The 21,090-nt window shown below is 40.7% G+C and overlaps 1 protein-coding gene across 1 annotated transcript in view; it reads right to left on the bottom strand.

Moving 5' to 3' along the window:
- The window catches only part of SCFD2 (sec1 family domain containing 2), a 378,807-nt gene that overhangs the window by 233,700 nt on the left and 124,017 nt on the right, over nucleotides 1-21,090 (bottom strand). The window lies entirely within an intron of this gene.

Below are 21,090 nucleotides of genomic sequence, written 5' to 3'. Positions count from 1 at the left end.
AGTCCTAAATTATAGTTTGTCAAGGAAATATATGTATAAGACCAGGGACATTACACATCCACTTGGAACGTGGCAGATATAATTTACACTATGGGGAACCAATACCTTAGTGAAGGCTGAAGATGCAGTTACACGTAGTACATCAGAATCCAGACACAGGGGATCACATGCAGGACTAGGTTTCTTATAAATATGAACTGTATACTAGTCGTGTCTCGTATGACTAGGCAGCTGAATATTTTAAGGTGAATCTGGTTTTGTGCTATTGTAAATGAGCTCATACATAAAGTAGTAGTTCTGGGAACATGGTTGACTCACTGGACATTTCAGAAGGAAGGTATCCCACTGGGTCTAGCAGATCAAAGACGTTCACTCACTTAATGTTTTTCTCCAAATTATGTCAAGAGCTTATAGAGGGTAGTCTAAGAAAAAAAATCTACAATAAACAACCACTTTTTGGATGAACACTGAAGTGTTTTCTCTCCACCACCCTCTTCAGTTGATATTTGACGGCAAGTTTACTTCTGTCTCAGATTCCTCTCCACCACCTTGCGAGACATTGGGCTTTTCACTGCAGATTTTACTCTCTGTTTACCCTCAGATGGATGGGCTATTCTGCATGGAGTCTCACGCCATGGATTCTTCAGCTGAATCAGCCAGGACACTTATTTTTCCGGTTTCCTGTTTTGGTCTCTGCCTTCCATTGAATACAATGGGAAGCAGATTCAGGATGGAATCCGCCTCAAAATCAACTCCTCTGTTGTAACTTAGCTTGATGGGTAGATTCACGGGCCAAATTCTGACTTTCCCATTAGCAAAAAGAGTCTCTGAATACTATGGGAGGCAGGCACCGAATTTCTGAGTTGCAGTTGCATCAATTTCGGGTAGAACTGGTAGAATTGTAGCCCTTTGTACTCAGGTCGATTACAGCAGCATTTAACGGGAAATCAATGAAACAATATGGGGACGAATGATATCAATAGCTGCAGTAGTAGTAGGATGTGCTAGTGGGTATAGAAACTCAACTAATGTGCAAAGCACAGAGAGCATTGTTGAGTAGGGAAATTGGTGGCTACCATACAGTCACTCATCCCTAACACCCATAAGGCCCAGTTGTTTTACCTATTTGTATATTTTTAGCATGTAGTAAGAAACCGGAGTACCTGGAGGAAACCCACACAAAGCACATGGAGAACATACAAACTCCATGGAGAAGTTGCAAGATGTTGCAAGACAACACTGCAATCCACTGGGCCATCACGTTGCCCCATTATGCCTAAAACTTTCATAACAGAATTGATAGGTGACCCCATTAGTTTGCAAATTTTCGTCAATAACAAAACCAATTTTGCAAATTCTCAATCAGTTCAGCAATGCTCTTTCAGAAAATGCTTTTATGTATATAATTATCCCACCTTTAAGTGTTTCTATTTCTGGTCCCACTTCTTATACTATGGTGTGTTCTCCTATATTTTTGGAAACGTTTACATTCGGATGTTTGTTTATGTGGTAACTTTACAAGTAAATCATGGATTACAAAGAATTATAGTTTCACTGGTTAACAGAACTCCAACCCCTTTTAGACTAGGTATACCAGTGCTATGGATTTGTAGCACTGACTATAGACAGAAGGAGCAGGTATATATACTGTACACCTTCCTTTAACCTGTGACTTTTACTGTGAAAGTGATTCTTAGCACAGAGGCAATGGAAGGGTTGATTTGGTTCGCTGCTTTTAACAAGAGCCTGGAATATTGCAAGTGTGAGACCTCTGTTTCCAGATGTATCTTAGCACCTTTGAAATACATTAACCATATGGGATGTCTATAGGCAGCCCCATAAATTAGACAATGTTATTGCTATTCCCAGAATAGCACACAGAAAACCTTGTGTTGTTCAAGCTATTTTCAAAGCTTTTCTCGCTCAACCTCTAACAATTTTCGCAAATGTTCAACTAGAAAATAACACACAAAAAAGGCAACTAATATAACAACAGCAAGCAAAATAATAAGAAGAATTGGTCACAACTACGAATAAAGGGGTCCAACTTTTCATAACAATATTTAAACAGGTTTTCCCATGACTTATTAAAGCATGCCTCCAGTTCTAAACAACTCATAAATAAATACTGCAGATAAAAGAAGAAACTTTGTAATACATCTTAACTAGCTGGTACCCGCGACTTTGTCTGCGGTGATTGTAGAAGTGGGTATATACAGGCGCGGGTAAGGTTTTCGTACTGTGTATAAGGTATGGGATATGAAATGTAACTGTGTATCTTGTTTTTTCTGTAATTCTGAGAATACATGAGACTTTTGTGTTGAATGTAATTTGTATTTCAGCTGCTATACGGTGTTCTGAGAAACTGTACATAGTGTCTTTGGGACAGAGGTATTTCAAGTTAATATACTTCGATATACGACATTGTATGATTTGTTATTTTCCGCCAGTACATGTAAGTTTTGGGCACAGGATACTCTTGAGCAAGCAACATAAAGTTGTCCATGTGAGAAGCCTGGTGTGGCCAAATGTATTCCTGCTACTCTCAGCGTTTGTCCTTGGGATTTATTAATGGTCATTGTAAAAGCCAACTTAAGGGGAAATTGTAGTCGTTTGAATTGAAATGGGAAATTATTTGGTATAATTGGAATGCGTGGGGTTAACACACTGTCACCTTTAGCTGCTCCTGTAAGAATTGTGGCTTCAATGAGATTTGTTCCTAGTTGTGTGACACGTAGCCTCGTGCCATTACACAATCGGGGTGCATCGAGATTACGCATGAGTAGAACAGGGACGCCAATCTTGAGTTGTAGTTTATGTGAAGGGACGCCGGGTAATTCTAAGGTGGGCAGTAAGGCAGATTGGTGACATTATTATCGACTGTTACATGTTCGTGGTGTGTTGAAATGGTACATCGGTGACTTTGGCTCATAAAACCGCAGAAAAATTTGCAACCAAAACACTGTGTTAACGCAACGTGGTGCTTCAGCCTTAGGCCTCCAGCACACAAATGGCACGGATATGGTTTTCACTGACCTATAGATTAAAAATAAATTGACAGGGCTGCAAATACGGACAGGTGTAGGGAAGGTATAGGACATATATAGGACAGGTGTAGGGAAGGTATAGGACATATATAGGACCTGCTCTATATTTTACAGCTCAATTTGTCCCGGACACACAGCCGCAAAAACAGGATCTATGTGTATGGGCCCATTGAATTGTACAGGACCACAGATTTATCCACAATTGTAGATAAAAGTCTGGCCCTGTGCATGACAGTTCAGTAACTCCATGTGCCTCTTATTAATAGCAATCATGTCCCTCACATTAACCCTCGTGTAAGAGTTACTGATATGGGAGAGACTTGGAGGTAATAATTAAGTATCTTCATTATTGAGGTCTTTTATTAGTACCTCCATATGTCTCACATATTAGTAACCTTTATATGGGGCACACAGGGACATGATGGGGTTTATTCCTATTAATGTGAGGCACATGGAGTTACTAACACTAAACTAATAACCCCAAATGCCTGACATTAATGAGAATAGGAACTAAAGGAAGGGACCTGTGTGTTTCTTACTTTCACTTTGCTAGCAGCTTCCTCTCCTCGGGGAACCTTTGCAGGCTGCAGACGGCAGGAGCTATCACTATAGCAGGCAGAGACCTGAGCGATTACGCTCCACCCCCTGGGTTTCCTGCACCCCTCTCATTGGAGGGCAGTGAGAGAAGGGGAGTGTCCTTATGCCTCAGCTCTAGCAGAGCACTGAAGGGATGCTCCAACTTCATGTAACTCTTGCAGGTCCTGTGCTGCTGGCATGCAAGTGAAATATGGCAGGAGTGCCACTCTTGGCACGTGTGCCAGGGGTTGCCGACCTCTGCTGTAGAGGGTAATATGAATTTTGTGGCTGGCTATGGTCCAAAGTGTGTGAGATTGCAGAGATGGTGATGTGCGTTTGGGTTTTGTGGGGGTCCTGGGAAAAACGTATGTGCGCTATTGTGACGAAAAGTAGCCTATTGTGCAATCCTGTGTAGTAACTATGTTTGTGGAAAATTTCAGCCATATGGGTGGAGCGGGTTTTGCGTGATTGAGGAACAAACATCCAAACTCACAAACTTTCACCTTTATAATATTAATAGGATAAACAAATCTGTTTTCTTCTCCACTTTTTTAGGAAGTTACTTTCTACATATTAATCTATGTAGGTAGGAAGGGAATAAAAAAGACACTCAAATATTTGCTGCTGTTCCACTCTGATGTTGCTTGCTTGTTTTAACACCGCTAAGTCGTAGATAAGAAATTGATAATACACAGAATGAGGCAATAAATCAATGAACCAGCCATAAGTAGAATTCTGCTCAGCTCCTCCCTGCCCCATAGAGTTATATGAATACTGATATAATGTAACTGCTACAGGAAACAGAAATCCTTAATAAGATATATTACAAAGTTTCTTATTTTCATTTATACTATTCATTTCTGAAATGTGGTTTATAAAAGGGGTTTAAAATATCTAATTTTGAAGACAATTAAAAGTTAAAGTGTTCCTACAGTTATATGAATAGTACAGGTGAATATAAGAAACTTTGAAATATATCTTATTAAAGAAGAGCACTATGTTTTCTATCCTAAGTGATCCTTTTTACTCTCCTCATAACCTGGATTCTCCATCCAGAAGTTACCCTACACTCCATGCACTTAGTATCTGTATTTTCGCAGATACAGTACCAGCTGGTGAATGGCTCATACAGCTTCAGTTATATGGCCTTAGTTATTAAAATATGGCTGGAGCATTGTACCAAATAACCCATTTTACCGCTGATGTCATCCCTATTTCCTCATAAGCTATTGTCTATTCATGTACTTGATGATTTTTAAAGTGCTGTGGAACATAACGGCACCATATAAATAAAATTATTTATTATTATTATTATTATTATTATTATTATTATTATTATTAATAATAATAATAATAAGCACTATACTTCAGCTATCTTTAGCAGTTCTATAGAGATGACTAGGACGAAAGCAACCAGAACCTCTCAAACTCCCCTACGAGCTGCACTCAGAGGCAGAGCGTTAGAGGTCAGAATCACACCCACTTCCTACAATCGGAGGAATCATCTAGAAGAGGCTATTACCCTGTGTGTGCCTCTTCACGACTACCAGGATGGCCATACTCCAGGAAAACCGTGTCCGTGGCTGGTAAGTGGAATAATGAAAGAATCAGAAGATGTATCAGTCTGCCTCAATATGGGTGGCTTGTCATCATTCCTAATGGTTTACACACTCTCTAGGCCTCAATATTATCAATCTGTCTGTCTGTTTTGTGTCTTTACTTTACAACCAGTTCAGCTTACCACACATTTCCTGCCGCGTGTGACATCTGCTGGAGAGAATATTGTTTATCTATTGTCAAAAACGTCTAATAAAACAAAAATGAACTGGAAGGGACTCAAAGGCTTCAAATAAATTTCCACTCCATGCAAACCTGTGCCAGCGAAAAACTTAGCGGCCCAGATGTTCTCCGTTTTACTGCTCTTGAGTTTAGTCATTGTCTTACATTGAATTGTGACTGAACAATTAGCTATTTCATAGGGGAAAAATAAAGCCAAACAGCAATCTGCAAATGCAGAGGTGGACTCCATTAGCGCTTTATGGTCTCAATTACAACGTTTCCAGTGTCTTCAGTTAGGAAACTAGGGTGGCATTTGCATAAATAAACCTTGCCATGTGTGCCAGTGTTGCACACCACACTAGATTCTGGGCAGTATATAACACTAGAAAGCACGCCGTGGATATCTTAAAGAGGACCATTCATGGTTTGGGGCACAGGCAGTTCCATATACTGCTGGAAAGTCAACAGTGCCCTGAATTCAGCTTTCCGATCTGTGCCCCGGGTGAAGCGCTATCGGTCCCGGTCCCGTAGCGCTTTACAGTCAGATGGGCGTTTCTGACAGTCAGTCAGGAACGTCCTTCTCGACAGCAGCACCTATCACGCTGCACAGTGTGAGTTGGGAGGAACGCCCCTTATCTCCTGATAATACTTGTCTATGGACGAGCACTGTGAGCAGAGGGGGGGGGCGTTCCTCCCCACTCACACTGTACAGCGCGATAGGCGCTGCTGTACACTTTCAAGACATTCTAAGCGCTGCTGAAAAAGATGCGTGTGTGGCATTCAAGTCAGTCGTAATCAATTTCCTTGGAAAATTGAAAAGTGCTGACTACCTGAATGTTGTACAAAAATGCATTAGTGCGTACAAACATCTTGGCTGCAATATGTCTCTGAAAAATTCATTTACTCGACTCGCAACTGGCCTTCTTCCCAGAAAACCTAGGCGCAGTCAGCAATGAACATGGCGAGCGCTTCCACTAGGACATTTCGGTGATGGAGTCACGCTATCAGGGTCGGTGGAGTGCAGCGATGTTGGCAGACTACTGTTGGAAGCTTCAGTGTGATTTGTCAACTCATCAGTATAAGCGGAAGTCCACGGCCAAGAGATTTAAACCATGAACATGTTTAACGAATTTTTGCCCATATTTTACAGATATTAAAATTCAAACTGAATTTTTGTTTATCATGTAATTATGTATGTTAGGGGGCGTTCACACTACCATCAGTGTCCGACAGGTAGTGTCCGCTCCTAGTGCCCGTTCAAAATCTCGCACGGACATTAGGAGCGGACACTAGCTGTGTCCGTGACACATGTCATTCATTTAAATGGCGATCGGGTGCGTTCTTTTGCACTCCGTACCCTTCCTTCACTGTCCACTTGTAAAGATGTCCGACTTTTCAAGTGGACAGAAAAACCCGACATGTAGGTTTTTTCACGGACACAGCTAGTGTCCACTCCTAATGTCCGAGCAAGATTTTGAACGGACACTAGGAGCGGACACTACCTGTCGGACACTGACGGTAGTGTGAACGCTCCCTTATATATCATTTCAGTAGCTATAGCCACGTTCATGTTTATGTTTAAAATTCATGTAGCAATACCTTTTAATATACAAGCTTTTGTGCAAAAATTACATTTCTTATGTTTTGAAGTAATTAATTGAAATATAAAATTTAAGATCGTGAATATATCAAGAATGGAGGCTGATAAAGAAAAACAGTTTGCATATTCGAAATCAGCATGTTCAAATTGTGTGAGATCGATTATTGTATACCAAGATATCCGCAGAAAGGTTTTTTTTGTTGTGTAGTGTATAGTATTCTGTCTCATGAAGACAAACCTTGTCCAAATGGGCTATTAGGAAATCATAGATGGACACCTCCCACTTGGTAGCCTCACTGCGAACCAGGACAGAGACCTGCATGTACATGGGTGTACAGTTGCATGGCGAGAATATAGCTCTAAATTTTCCTTGTAGTGCCCATTGTTGAGGAGTTATATAACCAGACATGACACCCACCAGTGATAATAGGCGATTGTTGCCTGACCAGTGTTGATCAGCTGATCTCTTAGCTAGTTTCTATACAGAGGACAGTGTCTGTGAAAGGGTCACACTAGCATAAGAGTAGTGTGTACCAACCAGGATTACCTGGAACCTAGTTAAGGGTTACCCAAAATAAGGTGCCATCTTTTTATAGTAGAGATGGCAAACTGCAAATAGTCAACACACCTCAACCCTAAGGTTTCCTGTTCTAACATCAAAAGGAATGAGGGCTGGCGAAACCCATAAGTAGAAAAAAGTTGTTCACTGGTACCCCTATATATGTTTTGGAACCACTAGCCTACAGATACATAACAATTGTTATTAGTGAAGAAGAGTTTGTATTGTTGATCAAAAACATTTGCGATATACAGCATGTAGTGGAGGAGTACTCTCACTATGTACACCATGTAATGGAGGAGTACTCTCACTATGTACATCATGTAATGGAGGAGTACTCTCACTATGTACATCATGTAATGGAGGAGTACTCTCAGTATGTACACCATGTACTGGAGGAGGTATCTCACTATGTACACCATGTACTGGAGGAGGTATCTCACTATGTACACTATGTAGTGGAGGAGGTATCTCACTATGTACATCATGTAATGGAGGAGTACTCTCAGTATGTACATCATGCAATGGAGGAGTACTCTCACTATGTACACCATGTACTGGAGGAGGTATCTCACTATGTACACTATGTAGTGGAGGAGGTATCTCACTATGTACACTATGTAGTGGAGGAGTACTCTCACTATGTACACCATGTACTGGAGGAGGTATCTCACTATGTACACTATGTAGTGGAGGAGGTATCTCACTATGTACACTATGTAGTGGAGGAGGTATCTCACTATGTACACTATGTAGTGGAGGAGTACTCTCACTATGTACACCATGTACTGGAGGAGGTATCTCACTATGTACACTATGTAGTGGAGGAGGTATCTCACTATGTACACTATGTAGTGGAGGAGTACTCTCAGTACGTACATCATGCAATGGAGGAGTACTCTCACTATGTACACCATGTACTGGAGGAGGTATCTCACTATGTACACTATGTAGTGGAGGAGGTATCTCACTATGTACACTATGTAGTGGAAGAGTACTCTCAGTACGTACATCATGCAATGGAGGAGTACTCTCACTATGTACACCATGTACTGGAGGAGGTATCTCACTATGTACACTATGTAGTGGAGGAGGTATCTCACTATGTACACTATGTAGTGGAGGAGTACTCTCACTATGTACACCATGTACTGGAGGAGGTATCTCACTATGTACACTATGTAGTGGAGGAGGTATCTCACTATGTACACTATGTAGTGGAGGAGGTATCTCACTATGTAGTAGAGGAGTACTCTCACTATGTACATCATGCAATGGAGGAGTACTCTCACTATGTACACCATGTAGTGGAGGAGTACTCTCACTATGTACACCATGTAGTGGAGGAGTACTCTCACTATGTACACCATGTAGTGGATGAGTACTCTCACTATGTACACCATGTAAAGGAGGAGTACTCTCACTATGTACACTATGTAGTGGAGGAGTACTCTCACTATGTACACCATGTAGTGGAGGAGTACACTCACTATGTACACCATGTAGTGGAGGAGTACTCTCACTATGTACACCATTTACTGGAGGAGGTATCTCACTATGTACAGCATGTAGTGGAGGAGTACACTCACTATGTACACCATTCACTGGAGGAGTACTCTCACTATGTACACCATGTAATGGAGGAGTACTCTCACTATGTACACCATGTTGTGGAGCAGTATGCTCACTTTTCAGCACATAGAGCAGTAGGCCCTTAAAGGAGTTGTCCAGGGAGTCTGTGAGTACTTCAGTCATGTGACTGGAACCGGCAGCTACCTCTGAGTCACTCTACCTCCTCTCTCATGTTCACTGCTAGTTACCTTCACTATGGAGGTTGGATTTACTATCATATTGATCAAACCTACCAGGTTACATAGTACAGGAAACTGAATGCACAGTGAACATGTTGTTGCAGGGAGGTGGCAGAACCTCTAGGCTCAACACCAAAAAGTACTGGACGAAGTACTGAGCGACTCCATGAAGAATGCTTATTACACTGATTTTGGACAGCCGTATTGAAGAGTCATATGCACATACACAGAGAATACCTGGTTGCAGATTTCGATGAAATTGATGGACACCATGAAGAAAACCTGATGAAGCCAATTATTTTTTATGCAGAGGAAAATCATCTGACATTGTCCTTCAAATGATGCTTATAAAGGCAGATCTAAAGTGGGGGATCTCCTTCTATGACAGGCATACTGATGAATGAGGAAAAACCCTTATTGTATCCATAAGTGACAAGTAAAATAATGACTGTGTATATGGGACTCATCTGCTCATGCTTGTCCATCAGATATGTTGGCTACAACGCAGTACTAAAGCTCCAGCATATAAACAACTACACATAGGAGACTATAATGAATATACGATAACGTGTTATACTCCGTTAGCTGTGTTTTTGTGTTTAACGTTCCAAGAAGTGTTAACCTTCAGTCATATCATTAAAATAAACATTTAAGAAGAATGACAGCTTGGAACACTTTGTAGCCGAATTCTAACAGGATTTTCATGGGAGTTGTCTGCGGAAAGTGACCCGATGTGGATAAGAATCAGTCCAGCCAAAGAAATCTGATGCATATGTTACACGATATGGCAGGAAGCCTGCTAAGCTGCTATTTATCTTCAATATTTTATTAATATTTTAAAGTAGCCCTAAGAAATAAACCAAGATCTTGTGTAGAATCTCCTAAATCTAAGAGAGTACCATAGGGGTGACGTGGCCAGGTTTGAGCTATAACAAGGATCAATCTGAGCATTCAGTTGATAGGTTTGTGCAGTTTATAGATTTTAGGGCAAGTTATATAGATTGCAGTTTAACAGAAAGCATCACAAGATTCTTATACATACAAGGTCAGTAAATAAGATAAACTCACTTACTTAAAGGGATTTGTCAAACTTTTCTCTACAAAAGCTTATTCACTTCAGTATATGGTATGCAGCACTTACTTGATATTCATTTTTTGCTAAACTGTACATTATAAACATTTTACATTACAGTAATAAGAATCGCCACTTCATGCACTGACTTACTGCAGAGCTTGTAATACCTGTGCTTATATACAGCAGTCAATCTATGGTGGCAGAACTACACAGGGAGAGGCAGAGCAACAGCCTTGACCAATCATGTGATGGGGGTGTGTCTCAGACTACCACAGACCCTTTTCAGCACTGTAGCTAAGCTGTAGCCACAGATGGAAGCTCTGGAGTCATGGGAGGGAGTTAATAAGACGCACCTAGGAAAATAAATATCAGGTAACTAATACCTATAATTCCAATTTGAGATTACAACTGAACATTGAAAATAAGTGAGTTTCAGACACACCTTCAAGAAAAAGATATGATTTTGCTCCCATGATAGACGTCTAAATGGTGCGGTTATTGGTTTTGAAGTAAATATGGACCTGACAGATTCCACGTAAGGCCAGGGGCCCACGTGGCGTAAACATCACAGTTTGACTGCAGTGGAAAGAAACGCAGCGTTTTACAGTCACTGAGTAGCGGAAGGGAATCTATTGAATTCCATATCCATACAGCGGTAAAATATGCAGAAAGGACACGCTGTGATTTTCAACACCATCGCGGTTTCGGAAATCACAGCATATCATTTATACAGGGAAACACAGTTTCCCTACAGGTATAATTGAAGAAGAAAGTCTGCAGAGGAAATCTCAGCAAACTTTCTGTGCAAAGCGCTGTGGGAAGAACTGTGATGCGTTATTAGATCTGTGCTTGTTATTCTTCGTTCACGTTCAGTGGATAAGATTCAGTCCATGGTCATGTGATATACAGTCCATGGTCATGTGATATACAGTCCATGGTCATGTGATATACGGTCCACATGACCATGGACTGTATATCACATGACCAATGACCGTATATCACATGACCATGGACTGTATATCACATGACCAATGACCGTATATCACATGACCATGGACCGTATATCACATGATCATGGCCTGAATCTTATCCAGTGAACGTGAACGAAGAATAACAAGCACAGATCGAATAAACCATGAAGAAATGGATATATTGAATAACTGTATAACTTTTCCTTGTACAAACAGTAACATTTGTCTCTCTATATTCTCAATATGTCTGAAACTGGACAACCCCTTTAAGCATGATCATGTCTGTAACACGATTATACTCAGCTGGCGGAGTGTACAGGATTTACACATCCAGTTTTCCCATTGACTGCCAGAAACCACCTACTATGTAAAAGGTTTACAAGAGAACTGGTATATAATAATTCTTTATACATTTCTCAGATGCAATGTTCAGATGATATCGAGAGCAGAGAACTGCTGGAAATTTTTTTATTATTATTATTTTTTTCATATTTTCTATGCTTAACATTCCTTAACATAAATTTTCATCTGCGTTACATGCTGGATACGTGAATGAATGCCATATGAGCCCCCATGGTTGCACAGCTGACTGCCATTTTATGTACTCTGTATGACAAAGAGATGGAAAGTTTCATGCGAGTAAATAACACTTTGCATTTATGTAATAATTCCCTGCTATAAAACACACTTTAAAATGTTCCAGAAAAAAGAAAAGTGCGGCAATTAATAGCAATTCCATCGTCTTACAAGTAAATTATTTGAGAATGTGATCAATGCGCAGACAAGAGGATTACACTCTGTGTGACCCGATAATTGATTCCAGAGGAAGGCGTTTGGTAGAGGGGTCCCAGCTCCACACATAAGGCATGCTGCTGGCGCGATGGATACATACAAGTCACGCAATCCTCTGTTTTGTACTAGGACGATTTGTTTATAAAATATTAGCGTTTGCATACTCCATAATCACGCCTGTCGTGAGACCTGCGAGCGGAATATGAAATATGATAATGACTTCAGGCTGATCTTTACCGATGAGTAGGAAAATACATTTAACAAGATTTCATTTAGAAGCCAGAACGTACAAGTAAAATGTTCTAATAGTTTATAGATAGCTTTTACATTCCCAGCTCTGGCTAGACTACATTTCCCATGATCCTATGGCTGCAGACAGGAGAAGGATTAAGGCAATTAATGTGGCTGAAACCTCAAAGTCTCCCTGTGGACTGATGTAGAGTCCTGGGCACTGTATAGTCCTTTGTGAGGACTAAGAGGCATGCTCAGTGGACACCGACCACTAGGAATATGCAGCCTGATCTAAGGGACCATTCACACGGAGTAAAGTGGCGCTGATTCTGGCACGATCACTCACGTAAGAATTAGCGCTAAAAAAAAGCCTCCCATTGACTTCAATGGGTTGTTTTCCGTGCAGAACCCATTGAAATCAATGGGAAAAAAGCCTCCCATTGATTTCAATGGGTTCCGCACAGAAAATAGAACCCATTGAAGTCAATGGGAGGCGTTTTTTCAGCGCTGATTCTTATGCAAGTTCCAGTGCATGTGCCAGAATCAGCGCAACTTTACTCCATGTGAACAAACCTTCCAGGTGGCATATTATAGAGCAGGAGGAGATCAGATTAATATACAATATAAGGGTGCGGTCACACTACTGTTATTTAATGCCTAGCACAGGATAGGAGCAACAAATATTAAAAGACAAATTCAGATATAGCCCTCTCCGACTGGTGTCCGTTTACATTCACCTCTGACAGAAGTGAAAATCGTGTATGCAGGACTTTTTCTTCCATTACAAAAATAAAGAAACATAATGGAAGAAAGTTTCTATCACACTGTTCAAACTATAGTCAATAGGAACAGACACAGAGGGGGCTCCATCTGTGTCCATTACTCTACTACCGTCAATGTCCGTTGCTGTCATCCTATGATGGATGAGACCAATGGGCTATAATGATGGAAGGATGAACATAACTTAATCTGTTACTTATTGAAGTTTCTCCTCCTTCTGTGCTTAAAGGGATTCTACCATTAAACTACCTTTTTTTCTAATGAACACGTCGGAATAGCCTTAAGAAAGGCTATTCGTCTCCTACCTTTAGACGTGGTCTCCGCCGCGCCGTTCCCTAGAAATACCGGTTTTAACCGGTATGCAAATTAGCTCTCCGCAGCAATGAGGGCGGGCCCCAGCGCTGAAAGGCCAATGAGCACATCCCCCATTGCTGCCCGAGAGCTCTTTCCTGCACCACCTCCTTGTTCTGCAGCAATTCCGCCTCTTCTGGCTTCTCTTGCTCTTGTAGTTCTATAGAGGAGCATAGAGAGGCCACCCCAAAATGGCCGCTGGCCAGCTCCTGTATTGAACTGCAAGAGCGGCTACCCCAAAATGGTCGCCGGCCGGCTCCTGTATTGAACAGCAAGAACGGCTACCCAAAAATGGCCGCCGGCCATTTTTGGGTAGCCACTCTTGCAGTTCAATAGAGGAGCCGGCCGGCAGCCATTTTGGGGTGGCCTCTCTATGCTCCTCTATAGAACTACAAGAGCAAGAGAAGCCAGAAGAGGCGGAGTTGCTGCAGAACAAGGAGGCGGCGCAGGAAAGAGCTCTCGGGCAGCAATGGGGATGCGCTCATCGGCCTTTCAGCGCTGGGGCCTGCCCTCATTGCTGCGGAGAGCTCATTTGCATACCGGTTAAACCCGGTATTTCTACGGAACGGCATCTCCTCCTATTGGTAGGAGATGAATAGCCTTTCTTAAGGCTATTCCGACGTGTTCATTAGAAAAAAAGGTAGTTTAATGGTAGAATCCCTTTAAGGGTCCAGTGGACGGGCCTATTAAGTGACTGACAGTCAGTACTGTATGGAGAAGGTAGTTAGACAATCACTATATGAATGAGCCCGTCAGCTGGACCACAAAGCACAGAAGGAGAAAGTTACTTCCCCGCTAGTCCCATTCACTTTTCCATAAAACATAGCAGCCACCACGAAACAAATGGCGTTCAATCTAAACAGTGAAGAGGTCACTGCTACCTCCAACAGCTGATCCCACTGAACTTCTATTGATGACCTATCCTGAGGAGTTAATTAATAAAAGAATATATGGACAAACCCTCCAAGGTCATGTTCACACAAAGTAAAATCTGCCTTAAAAAACCTCACAATTCCTCTATTCATTTCATATCCAAACACAGTTTTCTCCAATTACACCTCACTCTGAAGTTTTTATCAGCTTCCCAGTACATCATACTGAATATTAAATGGTACCAAAACGTAAAAATTGTCCCACAAACATTAAACCCTCATATGGCTCAGTGAGCAGAAAAATAAAAAAGTTATGGGTTTCGGAATGCAAAAACAAAAATCGAAAAATGCCTGATTCGAGAAGAGTTTAAAAAATATATTTAAAACATAACTACAACATACATAACAAACTTTTGGACAACTTTTGATTTTCTGGCAGTATTTGTCAGAAATAAATTTTGTAATATATTTAATTAACAAATTTCTGTGAAATCCTGATTGTTTCACTCTTCCCCTTGCTTCTGTATTGAGAGCTGTGTCCTGCCTCTCACTGAATGTTACTGTGTATGGAATATAGGCTGTCAATACAGGGCTGTGTAACATGTAGAGAAAATGAGGGTAGGCAGGGGCAACACGGTGGCTCAGTGGTTAGCACTGCAGCCTTGCAGCGCTGGAGTCCTGGGTTCAAATCCTACCAGGAATACCATCTGCAAGGAGTTTGTATGTTCTCCACATGTTTGCATGGATTTCCTCCCATTCTACAAATACATACTGATAGGGAAAAAATGTACATTGTGATCCCTGTATGGGGCTCACAATCTACATTTTAAAAAAAAATGAGGGGAGGCTCTCTTCAAACAGAAAGGGCTAGTTCACACAGGGGCAAAGAGGCTGATTTTGACAGCGGATTTCACTTCAAAATCAGCCCCTTTACAACAGTGGTCCATGTAGACCGCTAGCTTTTTTTTTCTGCTAGCAGAGAAAAAGAAGCGGCCTGACCTTTCTTCAGGCGTTTTCCGCCTGAAGAAAGCAATAGAAGTGAATTGGAGGCAAAAAACGCGTGTTTTTTTCCGCGCAGTTTTTTGAAAAAATAAGCAACACCTTTTTTTAAGAAAAAACGCTCGGAAAAAAAACGTGACACAGTTTTTTCAGCCCATTCACTTTACAGGAGGGGAGAACAGCCTGGTTTTTTTTTAAAGCTGTTTTTACAAAAAAAAAAAAAGCTTCAAAAAAAGCTTAGCAAGGTCCAAAAAAAGCTTCCTAATTAGGAAGCTTTTTTTTCCGGTGCCAAAATAAGCCACGTTATTTACGTGTGAACTAACCCTCAGGGTGCATTCACACGATGTCTTTTGGCTTGTAATTTGGCACGTAGACGCCGCGGGAGCTTTTGCAGGCCGTATACGCTCCCATTGATTTCAATGGGAGCGTGGATCGTATACGTGCCAAATTACGAGCCAAAAGACATTGTGTGAATGCACCCTCAAGATATCAAACATTATAAAATGTACAAACCTGCTTTGGGGGTCATATGAATGAAGAGATTATTTTCTTTGTTCCGGTGCTATGTAAATTATATCACTGATTAAAAACACAGTAGTGATTAGAATATTTATTTGCGGCTGTTTTAGATATAAAAATCCTAATTCCAACCATGTTTTCAACCAGTGATATCTCTGGAAATAATATAGATAGTACTATAACTTTAGTGTCGTGAAAAAAAAAAAATCTCCCCTTTTATATGACACCAGGAAGCAAGTTTTGTATATCTGAGATATAATGGATTGACATGACCTTCCCCACCCTTATTTTCTCTATATTTTACTCAGTCCTGAATACTTATACACCATACACAGTAACATTCAGAGAGAGGTAGGGACAGCTCTCAATCCAGAAGCAAGAGGAAGAGTGAAAAAATGCAGGATTTCACAGAAAGGAGACAAAATTTGTTAATAAAGTAAATTTCATTCATTATGATGACATATTCACTTTAAAGAGGGCTTGCCATATCTCCTGGCATGTCTGTATTAATAACTACTAGTATTCCCCTTGACCACAGACAGGACATCAGACATTCGCAGATAATTTATCCATCCATTTCACAAAGCTTCTCTTTAATCTATAAGTGTGGATAGGTATATTTATTGTTTCCCTCCAAATGTGCAAAGTCACTTTAGGACAGAGGTGGCAAGTATAAAAATAACATGGAGAACAGTATACTCTGCAAAACCTGCATCCAATAAAGACAAGTGAAACCAGACCCGACATGGAAAAAACAAGCATATGGATCGGCAGCAGAGAAAAACAAGAGACAATATTAAACAGATTTTCTTTACTAAACAAAAGTCAGAATACATCATGGAATCCTGTATAATGGAAAGAGAGAAGTACCCACTACAAAGAGTGTTAGTCCTATCCTGGAGTAACCCAGGGCTTCTACATGGCTCACGTCTCACTGTTACTACACTATATACTCACAGACATCAGAGCTTACTGGCCAGGATAGTTATTTGGATACATACAAAACACATCACATTACGACGTTCCAGCAGATTTATGTCCAAAGATTTTAGATCATCTGTAATATTTGTTATGATGAATATTCTAGTTCTGAAAAGTCTCCTGATCCAAAATGAAAATTCATTATAATTGTAAGGGAAAATGACCCATGTATTGGGTCAAATGGGCTCCATTGGATGGATATAATCAGAATATATATTAATATATATTAAAGCAACTACCCAGTAAAGAGCTTAAAATGATACATATCAATATCTATAGGTGATTCTAACCTGCAGGGTATTGTCCTCCGACCACCTCAAAATGCTCTCCAAAAGCCGTCATGTAGACATACCTTTAGAGAGGAGAGAATCATGTAGACGGAGACTGCTGCAGATACCAGTAAGTTTTCTATCTTACTGCAAGTGCTTTATTCATATTATTGCTTTTCAGTAATTGTCCTACTTGCTGATGCTACTGAATGAAAGAAGTCTCCATACACCAGTTCTGAAACAAGTGAGAATTAGACCCCATGCATATGACCGAGCATGCTTTTGATGTGGGGCTGAGTTTTGCAGTGGGATACACTTGTACTGACATCTGAATGCATTCCATTATGTATTGACGTCTATGGGGGCACAACGGAATGCACATGGATGTCACCCATGGGGCATCCATTGTCACAGATCCTTTGCAGACTTGATATTTTAACCAAATTTCCTCAAATTAGAAGTACAATTGGGCCACACCCAAACCAACATATAGAAAACCTATATCCAAACCCCTATTTATCAGCTATTATATTGTATTTTGTGATCTATGTGGTTTATTTATTTGGGTTTACATAATCTAGGTATATCCTCATAGCCTAGAGTGTATTTACACATCGTGAAAATGGCCAACCGTAGGACAAGTCTTATTTTTGGCAGTCCGTTAAAATGTGACTAGACATAATGATTGATAGAACTGATATTTCATGAAGAATATGAATATTTGACAGATCTGTCAGGGGAGGTTTCCTGGCATATTTAAGGCATTTATTAAGTTGTTGATCATCTCCATAAACTTGCACAAGAGTATTCACTTTCCGGCTGTACTCACATTACAAAGTCATGTTGTAGATGATCAATGCCTTAGGCCTAAAATACTGAATCCAGCCTATAGTAAAACTATTATAGGTAATAAATAGTCTGCTCTTACTGAAAATCCCACATTTCTGCAGATCACTTGCTAATTCTGAGCTGATGGTTTTGCCATTATCCATGCGGCTGACGGAGAGTTTTTACTTTGCATCAAAACATAGTGACAAAAGGTTGAGGTCTTGCGGTACGGCAGACAAGGAGACACGCTGCTTGTTATTTCATGACTATAACAGACATCACTCATACTTGGAGGGAGAAAACAATGTTAACATTTCCATCAACTTGCAGTAAATGGAAGCCAAAATAAGCCATAGCCAAACCTCAATATCCAGAGGGAGAGAAATATCTTCATATCTGTGGCTTCCTAGATTTCTATTTGTGTCGGTCAATACACAAATAAATATCACACTGCATGTACGAGCAGCTTGTACTGCTGTTACATGAATCGCACGATGACAACTATATTACCCTCTATGATGGCGGATTTTTTTTTTTTTTTTTTGTTAAGCAGAAAAAATAAACTGAAAAAAAAAAAAAACCTGAAGAATGAATGTCCCAAAAGATAGATCAAAATGGAATGAAACTTTTGGATTAAATTCTAAAAAAAATAACTAAAGGGTATCAGCTGTAGTTTTTAGGGAAACCTGGCAGTAAGCATTTAAAGGGGTTGTCCAGGAACTGGGTGACTAACAGAGGGCCTGGGGAAGGTGTAACATGGAAACAAAACATACTGACCTGTATCGGGCATCCCGTTGTCTACCAAGGTTTTTTCGCTTTATGTTCCATCTTCCCAGGGCCTCAGCTCATTTACATATTGATAAAAACAGCAATGTCTTAGCTATGGAGGCACCAATGTACAAGGATTGTTGGCACTGTCATGAAATTCCCATCCATTACTTTGTTGTTGGACATTAGACTTTGTATATCTTTGCACCTATTTGTTTTCTTTGCAAATTTGCTTCATTTCTATTGTAGACAGGCAGAGGGAAATATTGTAGATGGCAGGTACCTACTACTGAGAAGGCTGGTATCTACAGGGTGACTGGCTGTATTATGGGTCTGGGATTTAGGAGATGTTGTAGACTCAAACCTGTATTCCAGTCCTGGTTTGGTAGGTGACCCAAGTGTTCGACTATTAAAGAGATGAGGCTACCCAAGCAAAGTGGATGTGGCCATCTCTTGTATGGAAAGCCTGTTGAACACACTGCCCGGTGTATATGGAGGAAAAGAACCCAAAATCACCTGGTGTACTGGTGAGAAAAACTCTGGGAATTATTTTCTTTGTTTCCTGAATTGAGCACAATTTACTTTACTTGATTTTGTGCCTTCGTGCTAAAACAAGCTGTTTGAATTATCTTTATGCTGAATTTGTGAATTGGCGGACTGTGTGAACCGATACTAAGAAAACGTCTATTGTGAGCTGGTATGTCCGTCTGCCTGATTTACCTAGTAACCCACCTACCCTGAAGGTCCCACATTTACACTCATTTAGATAACAAGGGGGCACATATTATTCTTGTACTCATGTATGCATAGTTTTTTTTCATATAACCTTCAAATTTTCGTTTAAATTTTTTTGGGGATGCTAAATGGAAAGTCCCCAAAATCTATCATGCTGGTCACTATAGCTTTTGCCAATATCATTGTGTTATTAGCTACTTTCAAAGAATACCAAAATATTAGAAAGAAAATCTGCACGGCACATCCAGGTACCGGTTCATAGAAAGGATGTCCTAGAGTTGGAAAAGGTTCAATGGAGGGCCATTTCTTTTGTAGCCATTCTTGGCTTTGGCTCAAAAAAACGCAACAAAAAAAAGCTGCGTTTCTGCAAAGTGAGGCCTCAGCCTAAGGGGGCATTCACACTACGTTTCCTGAAGCTTATTCTGAACGTAAAACACGTTCAGAATAAGCGGCGTATAAAGCAGCTCCATTCATTTCTATGGGAGCCGGCATACGAGCGCTCCCCATAGAAATGAATGGGCTGCTTCTTTCACTGCGAGCAGTCCCATTGAAGTGAATGGGAAGTGCCGGCGTATACTGCAAGCTCTGCTCATGCCGAGCTGTATACGCCGGCACTTCCCATTCACTTCAATGGGACTGCTCGCAGTGAAAGAAGCAGCCCATTCATTTCTATGGGGAGCGCTAGTATGCCGGCTCCCATAGAAATGAATGGAGCTGCTTTATACGCCGCTTATTCTGAACGTGTTTTACGTTCAGAATAAGCTTCATGAAACGTAGTGTGAATGCCCCCTAAAGGAGTTAAATCTGTTTAGTCTGAAGAAGAGGCGTTTAATAGGAGATATGATAAACCTGTATGAATATATGTGGCCCATACAAGAAATATGGGGAAAAGCTGTTCCATGTAAAAGACAAGTGGGTGCTCCCTTCATTTGCAGAAAAAAGTTTAATCTCAAGAGCTGAAAAAGGCTTCTTCACTGTGGAATAGCCTACCCAGGAGCTGGTCACAGCAGTCACAGCTGACAGCTTCAAAAAAGGATTAGATACCCTTTTAGAGAAAAAATAGCATTGCTGCTTATGGAAATGTGTAGAATCATTGAACTTCATGGACATATGTCTTTTTTCAATTGTACTTACCCTGATCTATGCTCACGGTACAAAAATAATCCCACGGTTCATAGCAGGTAATGCTGCTGCGTGGTGGCTGCCATTACTGTAGTGCTGTGCTGTGGGTGGTTCGGCCAGAGCTTAAGGGTGCAGCCTGTTAGTGGGAGGCTGTTGGACTACTCTCTGTCAACACTGTGCTGCGGTGCTTCCCCTTAATAGAGTAGGGACACCCTGTGCACAGGTCGCCATAAAGTGGCTGCTGGGCTTTCACATCTTGATCAAAATGTAACTACGAACCTCATGTTCATTTTTGTAGAGGTTGCTAAGAAGTACAGACCAATGTATAACACTTGGATGTGCTGGCCGTGTTTCTTTTTCTAAACTGTTAGTGTACTTTTAAAGAATAGATTTACTCGCAATATTTTCAGCAAACAGAAAAAGTG

Source organism: Leptodactylus fuscus, chromosome 1 (genome assembly GCF_031893055.1).
Source record: "Leptodactylus fuscus isolate aLepFus1 chromosome 1, aLepFus1.hap2, whole genome shotgun sequence".
Classification (NCBI taxonomy): domain Eukaryota; kingdom Metazoa; phylum Chordata; class Amphibia; order Anura; family Leptodactylidae; genus Leptodactylus; species Leptodactylus fuscus.
The sequence above is the reverse complement of the archived record's forward strand: the minus strand, read 5'-3'. Positions and strand labels throughout refer to the sequence as shown.